Source organism: Gymnoscopelus microlampas (assembly GCF_963454915.1).
Source record: "Gymnoscopelus microlampas genome assembly, chromosome: 17".
NCBI classification, from domain to species: Eukaryota; Metazoa; Chordata; class Actinopteri; order Myctophiformes; family Myctophidae; genus Gymnoscopelus; species Gymnoscopelus microlampas.
Genome location: NC_139954.1, coordinates 26,538,151 through 26,546,007, shown reverse-complemented (window position 1 = coordinate 26,546,007; position 7,857 = coordinate 26,538,151).

The following is a 7,857-nucleotide window of genomic DNA, read 5'->3' as shown; positions in this document are numbered from 1 at the left end:
TGAAAGTCACATGGACTAATATACAATTTTACTGTATACATACACACACACACACACACACACACACACACACACACACACACACACACACACACACACACACACACACACACACACACACACACACACACACACACACACACACACACACACACACACACACACATTTTTGTTTTAATTGTTTATTTGACAGGGACAATGCACAATAAATATATTGCACCAAAATAGCTATAACCTCATTTACATCTGTAGTCTCTGTGTAGGTGTCATGGGTAGACAGAAAGACAATGACCTCCACCTATGTACTTACATTACAAAGGAGTGTCAATGACCGGAGTAACACTGTAAATAATACATACATACATACATACATATGTATGTATGTATGTATGTATGTGTACACACACACACACACACACACACACACACACACACACACACACACACACACACACACACTGTGTGTGTGTGTGTGTGTGTGTGTGTGTGTGTGTGTGTGTGTGTGTGTGTGTGTGTGTGTGTGTGTGTGTGTGTGTGTGTGTGTGTGTGTGTGTGTGTGAGAGAGAGAGAGAGAGAGAGAGAGAGAGAGAGAGCTAGAAGCAGGGCTATACCCCAAAAGGTCAGAGGTCACAAAAAACTAAACCCTTGTCATTATCACCACTGTCACTAAAACTGTAGTCCCACATATTATACAGACACTCGCTTGCATTACTGAGAATTTAAAACAAACCAGGGACGGTCAGCAGATGGTATGAAAACTATAATCCCCACAAAATCCTTGCAAGCAATGACTCAGAGCTTATGAGCTTGTCTCAGGGACAGTAATAGCATGAATAAATGAATCCATAGAATATACTTGTCTCATAGGATATATAGAGCTATGTTTTGCTAGTGACCCTGAGGTCTTAGGCCAAGGGTGAACATATTGTCTTACAGGAGGATATGGGATCTTCACACATGTGTAGAGGAAAATATAGCAGGGGGAGTTATGGGGTGCCTGTCGTTTGATTGGCTAAAAATGTTGACAGTTAAATTCACATACAAATGTAATAAACTATACTATCTACTAACATCCACTGAACGATTCTCCTCTTACTAGTGCGAATGTGGGTGGGTGGATGTGAGCGCCTGGAGGCGTGAGAGGAGTGAGCATATTGCGTTTCCATTTGGAATCTTTCCTTAAATAACTGTGACATAATGCAAGAGTGACAAGCTGCTTTTGTGTACATTGATCTCAAAAGGGCTTTATGTTGTGCGTCAGAGACGCGAAGAAGAGTGAAAGGGGTGATTTCTTTTTCCCTTGAGCAGGCTTATGCCCAAGGACTACTGGGTCAGTGTGACACTGACACAGATCATTGGTGCCTATAGTGAGATGTGGGCTAATCCTTAACAAGGAGTAGACTCTACTCTGCAAACTTTCCTGACTAGCCAGAGGTCACCAAACTCATGAACTGCTATCCTCCACACAATAAACCTTTCAGGCCGCGACCCCCCAAAATAATCATATTTGAACTGGAGACCCCCCACCCTGACAAGCACTTGGAATTATAGGCATTACATTTAGTTTGACTCGGTTCCACAGATATAATATTGTGAAAATAGCCAAACTACAAGCTCACAACACCCTCCCAGTTTGGGAACCACTGCAATAGAAATGAGACTCAGCTATATAATTGGTCGGGAAATCTGGAGCCATGGTCATTTTGTCCAAGCCTGATCAGGATTACAATATGCGTGATTATGTATTATATTCAGTTGCTTTTGGACAAGGACAGAATTTCAGAAGGCGTCGTTTTGTTTACTTTGTTAAAGAATTTAACAGTGATTAAGGGCTATACAAATACATTTGACTTCAGAAGCTCAGATATTCTTCTCAGATAGTCTTTGCACTACCAATGAATGCCATCATCAATGTCTACCGAGCTAACAGCAGCCACATGCGATGAGGCGCACTAAATAAGTGGATCAGGCCATTATCATGGCGTGTCTGTCTCGGCCTGCAAATATCTGTCAATTTACACATTTAAAAAAAAGAGTTAAAATGGGAAAGCGGAGCCGTGGGGCACAGGATGCTCTTCCAGAGAAGGACGAGATGTGACTTGCCAGCTATTAATAGCACACTGGGAAATAATTCCTGCCTTGTTATCTCAGCAGCCGCACTCAAGACGCCTAGCCAAAGGCAAACTCAAACCTGATTTATACGTCGTCGTAGGATGGTGTCGCATGCCGGAAACAGCAGATCTACAAGCTCACAACATGACGCAGTGTGTCAAGAGCTTGGAGATATGCAATTTTCGGCATGCGACATAAATCAGGCTGAAAGAGGCCCAATTGCATAACCTTTCCTTTATTCTCTCACTCTTCTCTTTATTTATCTACTCCCCTCACTCCAATAACTCCATGCATCCCTCCCCCTTGCTAGTTGTCTCATTTTCTCTGTCTCTTTTTAATCTTCTCCATCTCCCTTTCTTGCCCTTTGTTTATGCTCTTTTTATCGGAGGCGAATGACCAGAGAGCAGGGGATGGAATGTAAAAAGTATTATCTTTCAGATAATATTAGAATTCTAATTTGGGTGTTTTATTTCTCTGGATTTAATTTCCAGCAATGTTAACGTGATATGGTCTTTTGGATTTATGTCTGAAGTATGACAGCATCAGTATTATGGCCGCAAAAGGTGCATTTCTAAATGGACTGGGGGCGAGAGCATGTTGTTGACCAAGAAGGGCCAAAGGTCATGAAGAGCTTGTCTCTGTGGGGCTGATTGTATAGCGGCATGGTTGTGGGAAATATGGGTGTGTCTTTATTACCATTGTCTTCTTGTTTGTTCACTCAATCAACCTCAGCATTAATTTCCTCACGCTAACCTGCCAGATCATGAGTCATCATCTGTGATTAATGGGTGCTGATATGTCTGTTTGTGTCCCAATTGATCCAAGAAAAATACAGGCATAGCTTCCTGTGGCACAGTCCGCCCACGCCAATACAGGAAGCCAACATACTGTATATTCGGATCTTATCATGAGTGAGTATATTATTGTAAAAGAACAGAGGGATATAATTGAAAGGCCCTCTCGTTATCATCAATATAAAAGCACTTAACGATTTGATTCAATTACAATCCAATCAGTTGGAGTACAGAGGCCGATGGTGCTGGCTGCATTGCTAGAAATCTGCATGTGTGCGCATGTCTGTGCATGTGTGTTGCATGAGTGTGAGAGAGATCAAGGGAGATATTGGGACAGAATGCATATTCAACCTTTTTGTTTATTTGATAAATCTTTGTGTCCATCAAAATGCCAACAGCTAACGAACAGCGAAGAAGCCACACAGCAAATTCCTCAGTGTAAATTTACCCATTTGTACATTGATAGTCTTAAATCAACACTCAGGATTTTACTGTGCATACAGACAGACATAGACACACTGGGTAGACTTCAGAGGGCTGAGGATATTGATTCTTCCCTCCTTGTTATCCAATCACAGACTAGAGTTTGGGGATTTTGTCTGCCCTTGACACTGTATGGACTGACAGTCCAAAACCATACACACCCTGATGGGGAACGGTTGAGGGGGGGTGACATTAAATCCTACTTTATCGATGCAGGTCATCTGATTAGCTGTGGTCAGTTGGTGTAGTATGTGATTATCTTGTTTAGTTTTTTATAGAATAATCTCCCTGAAGAATTGCAATATAGTTCAATGTTTAGTAGTCCCTTTCAAAAATACTATTGTTGATGTGTCTTAACCAGCAACTTCCCACCTCTGTTGACATGAACAGAAATACCCTCTCTATGAATTCTGTTTCTGTGATTTGATAACATACATGTGGAATAACCACACTTCGGGGCTCTGCCGCATCTGCGCCTCTGATGTCACTAATCTGTCCCAGGCTGAGAATAGGACAGCACGGTCAGGACAGTAGCGTACGATAAACCAGGGACAACCAAAGGCCCCCCTTACCAAGGTCAGGATACTGGAGGGGAAAAGGGGGTGGTTACACATGGGGACAGATGGAGCCTGGCTATCTCTTCATTATGATTATGTTGATTAACGTGGATGTAGCTGCTAATTATTGAAAGAGGGATTTACAGTTTGGACATATGCAGTGGTTGCAGGCAAATCAAGCAGGACTATTACAAATTGTACAGTAATGTAAATTTAATCAAAATTTGTTTTAGCCCACTGAACTGAGGGAACCAGTCACCTTATATATCATTAGTACATCATAGTAACACAATGGTAGGCCATTCTCTGCTGCCCAATGATGTCAACGCTAGTATACGTAACACTGTACATTAACAATCCCTGCGGTAACAGTGGCTCTACTGCTGAACCTGAGGTAATGGATGGCCTCTGGGTCTCCTGGGTTTGTCTAACCTCAGATCAAATGCAACCGTCTACAGACCAGCTGCCGGTGACAAAACTAGACTGACCTAAATTACATGTGAATTATGAATTATTTGACCATAAATAACATGCAGTGGGTAATGCGTTTTTGCAATACAGAGATAACTAATCATCTTTTTCAATCTTCCATTGTCATTTTATTTGTTTTTGTCCATTTCTTATGTTAAGGCTATTGATTACTTCAAGGGACAAGACTAGGCATGAATTGTGACGCACATCGACTGGGGACTCTGACAGGCTGTGTGTGGGTGTTTATGTCACCGCCACTTGATCCAACAATAAATCTATAGATACTATATGATGGTGGACACTTCCTCCAGGGATTTCGTTTTTAATGTAAGACAGTTCATTTGCTGTCTTTATCTTTGCACAGTATCATCATAAAACATGCTACCAAAAAAGAAAAGAAAAAAGAAAATCACAACAAATAGATATATCAGATATCAGAGTTTTTAAGCAAAGAAAAATGTCTGATCCACGGAGGTGATGGTTACAGAGGAAAGGAGTTGTGGCAATTGGCAGGCATGCGGTGGTGTGAGTTAACATCAGATAAAATATTATAAACAAATATGTACACTTAATAATATAACTTTCTAAATCATTCTTTCATTAAATGAAAAGTAACTGTAAACATGCACTCATTTTCCCACCGGGTTGTCTCGCCGCCAGGCTCCATGGGGTCAACTCAACTACAAAGCAAGCTTCATAAGGCTGTATTGGAACAGTCTATATGTTATTTGTAGAGTATAAAGGTTTTACCACATGTGTTATTAATTTACATTATATATATTGTCATATAAACCAAAAAAAAGAGCAGTTGAAACTGCCGTGAAAATGACCTGAAGAAGTTCAACCCAATCTCTGGAATGATGTTTTCTTATTATATGGAAAATGTATTATGTCTAGGCAATGGTTAGCTGTCTACAACGGATACACTGTTGTGTTTTAATGGGGCCTGGGTGCGAGAGTGGTGACTGTTTTAAAGGGAACCAGGGTAAAAAAGGCATGGAAGCCTCACCCCTTGGAGCACAGTTTGTACCAGAACAACTTCTGTCCAACCGTACTCTGCCCTGCACTTAAGACATTTCATATACATTTCAGCAGGGAGCAAGGCAGTTTTCCCCAAATCTAATAGAGATTAGATAGACCATGCACAGTAAAATCCTGATTGTTCAATTAACAGAGTATAAATTAACCAAATGGACATGTAAGTGGCCATTTGGTTTCATTTATACTCAGAGTTACACATGATGGATAAATGGATAAAACTGCAGATTTTATTGTATTGTTTTAACACTGCTCCATTTACATTCGTTTATCTCATTCAAGATCTCCTAAGATTCTGTTATAAATATGTCTTTATAGCTCATTTATTGATTTAGTGGAAAAGGAAAGAACCAACCTGAACCGAGCAGGTCAAAACCTGATAAAAACGCATGTTTTATTAGATCTCATCTGAATTAGATTGTGTGGGTAAAACTGCCTTCAGAGGTTTTTTGCACCAGCTCCTTTGTGAGCCATTGATAATGGTGACCCGCTGAAGAATACTGATCTGTGCTCCTCTAAGCTAAGTCTACATTAATAACAATTACATAATATTAAAATCACATTCATGTGTATATGTGCACTACACCTACTTCCCAGATATATACAAATACTGTGTCTGCACATATAGTGTATTTTGCCATATTGACAGTAATATGCTCATGTTTGATACAGTCTGTAAGTACTAAACTAAGCGTTCTGTCATTGCGGTGACAGGCATCAGCAACATTAACATGCTAGTATTTGTTATTTTCTCCTATTGATCACGTCTATGCCTTTTCTGATTAAAAGAAAAACACCCACCCACTTCCTTATTTGTAGTACCATATCATCATTTGGTGAAGTCTAGTCTAGTCTATGTAGTTTGGGGGTCTAGTGTTACGGTTTTGTAAAAAACAAAAACTTAAAGCTCATAGATAGTAATCGTTGCTATAGTGTTTGCTCAGTAACAGGGTTCTCTCCATCTTTCCAGCTGTTTAGTAAACATCTGGACCTGAAAATGTACTCTCTGTTTACTAAAGAGCAGGAGAGAAAGGGAGTTACTGATCAAACACTCTATAGCAATGATTACTATTGGAATATAGAGCTACTTAACACTTATTTGAACAAAATAATATCACTTACACCCCATTGAAGCAAAAATCAGTGAAATAAAAAATGCCCAGCATTTTACAGTGGGTAATGGCCCTGGGTTTTCACACTCCCTGCACCCTTGACATTGCCAGTTGATGTTTTGACACTATAATTAGAGCATAGAGTTTCACAGGAGGATTGATAGATCCTCCCTGAAATAGAGGGGTAATTTTAGATTCCCCCTGTCGGCGCTCTGGTAAATAAAACCCCTGGGGGCCCCCGTTGTTACACCCCAGAGGGGATTCATTTCAATCCCTAACCTCACTACCAGTGTCCTCTGGCTGGGGGTCAGGACATCTGGCGTTTTTGGTAGCCCGGCCCAGGGGTGGCTTGGTGACAGGAGCCGTTGTTGATTCAATCTGGACACGTGTCTTTTGGTATGCACCGAAGACAACAAGACACTTCAGAAACACAGCAATCCCTCATTTCAGTCCAGTCTGGTCCATTTATAACCAATTTATGTACAGTAACTGGACACCTGGCAAGGAGCTTTCCTGTCCTGAGGTCTAGCTCCAGATCATCTGCAGAATCCCTACATGTTTCCCCCATCCCAGGCCACGGGTATGCCCTACTACCATCAACCTGTAAAATTAAACAGGTCAATAATGGATGAGGCTTCTTCCTCTCCTCGACCGTGCTGTGCTTTTGGTCTGCAGGGAGGCCTGTGGAGTGAGCGCTCTTACATGTACTCACTGTTCCATTATTCATACAGGTTCTACAAAGAGATGCCATCACACCCTCATTTTCTTATCCTTCTTCAGTATCTCACCTTATAACCTAGTTCTTTCTCTGACTTGTTTTTCTCCTCGTAACCTCACCCCTCACCAACACTCACCCAACCACCCACCCCAGACCCATTTCACGATTCTTTTAGGGTTTTCCCATGCAGGAAACTGTAAGATGTTAAAACTGGCATAGAGCTGAGGGCTTGAGGTTTGGGCTGAGAGTGGCAACCTAACATATTTTTTACTTTGGCAAGGTGTTGGGACTAAAGCCACACCATGCACTGAGGACTTGGGACCATGGTCCAGAGAGTAATAAGTAGAAGATGGTGGATACACAGGAAAAGGTCGATAAACTGAGAGGCTTTCATTTCAGGAACGGGGTGGGCCAGTGGGGGGTAATTACCGTTGGTCCATTTAGGAAAGAGTTGTCTGTAAGGATATTGACGTTTGGAATGTTCTCCTGGTCGTTGTGTTCCTGTTAATGAAACTCCACCCCTCCCATCACCCACAGCGAAGGAACAGTCATCTGAGGGAGTTTTCGTTTTT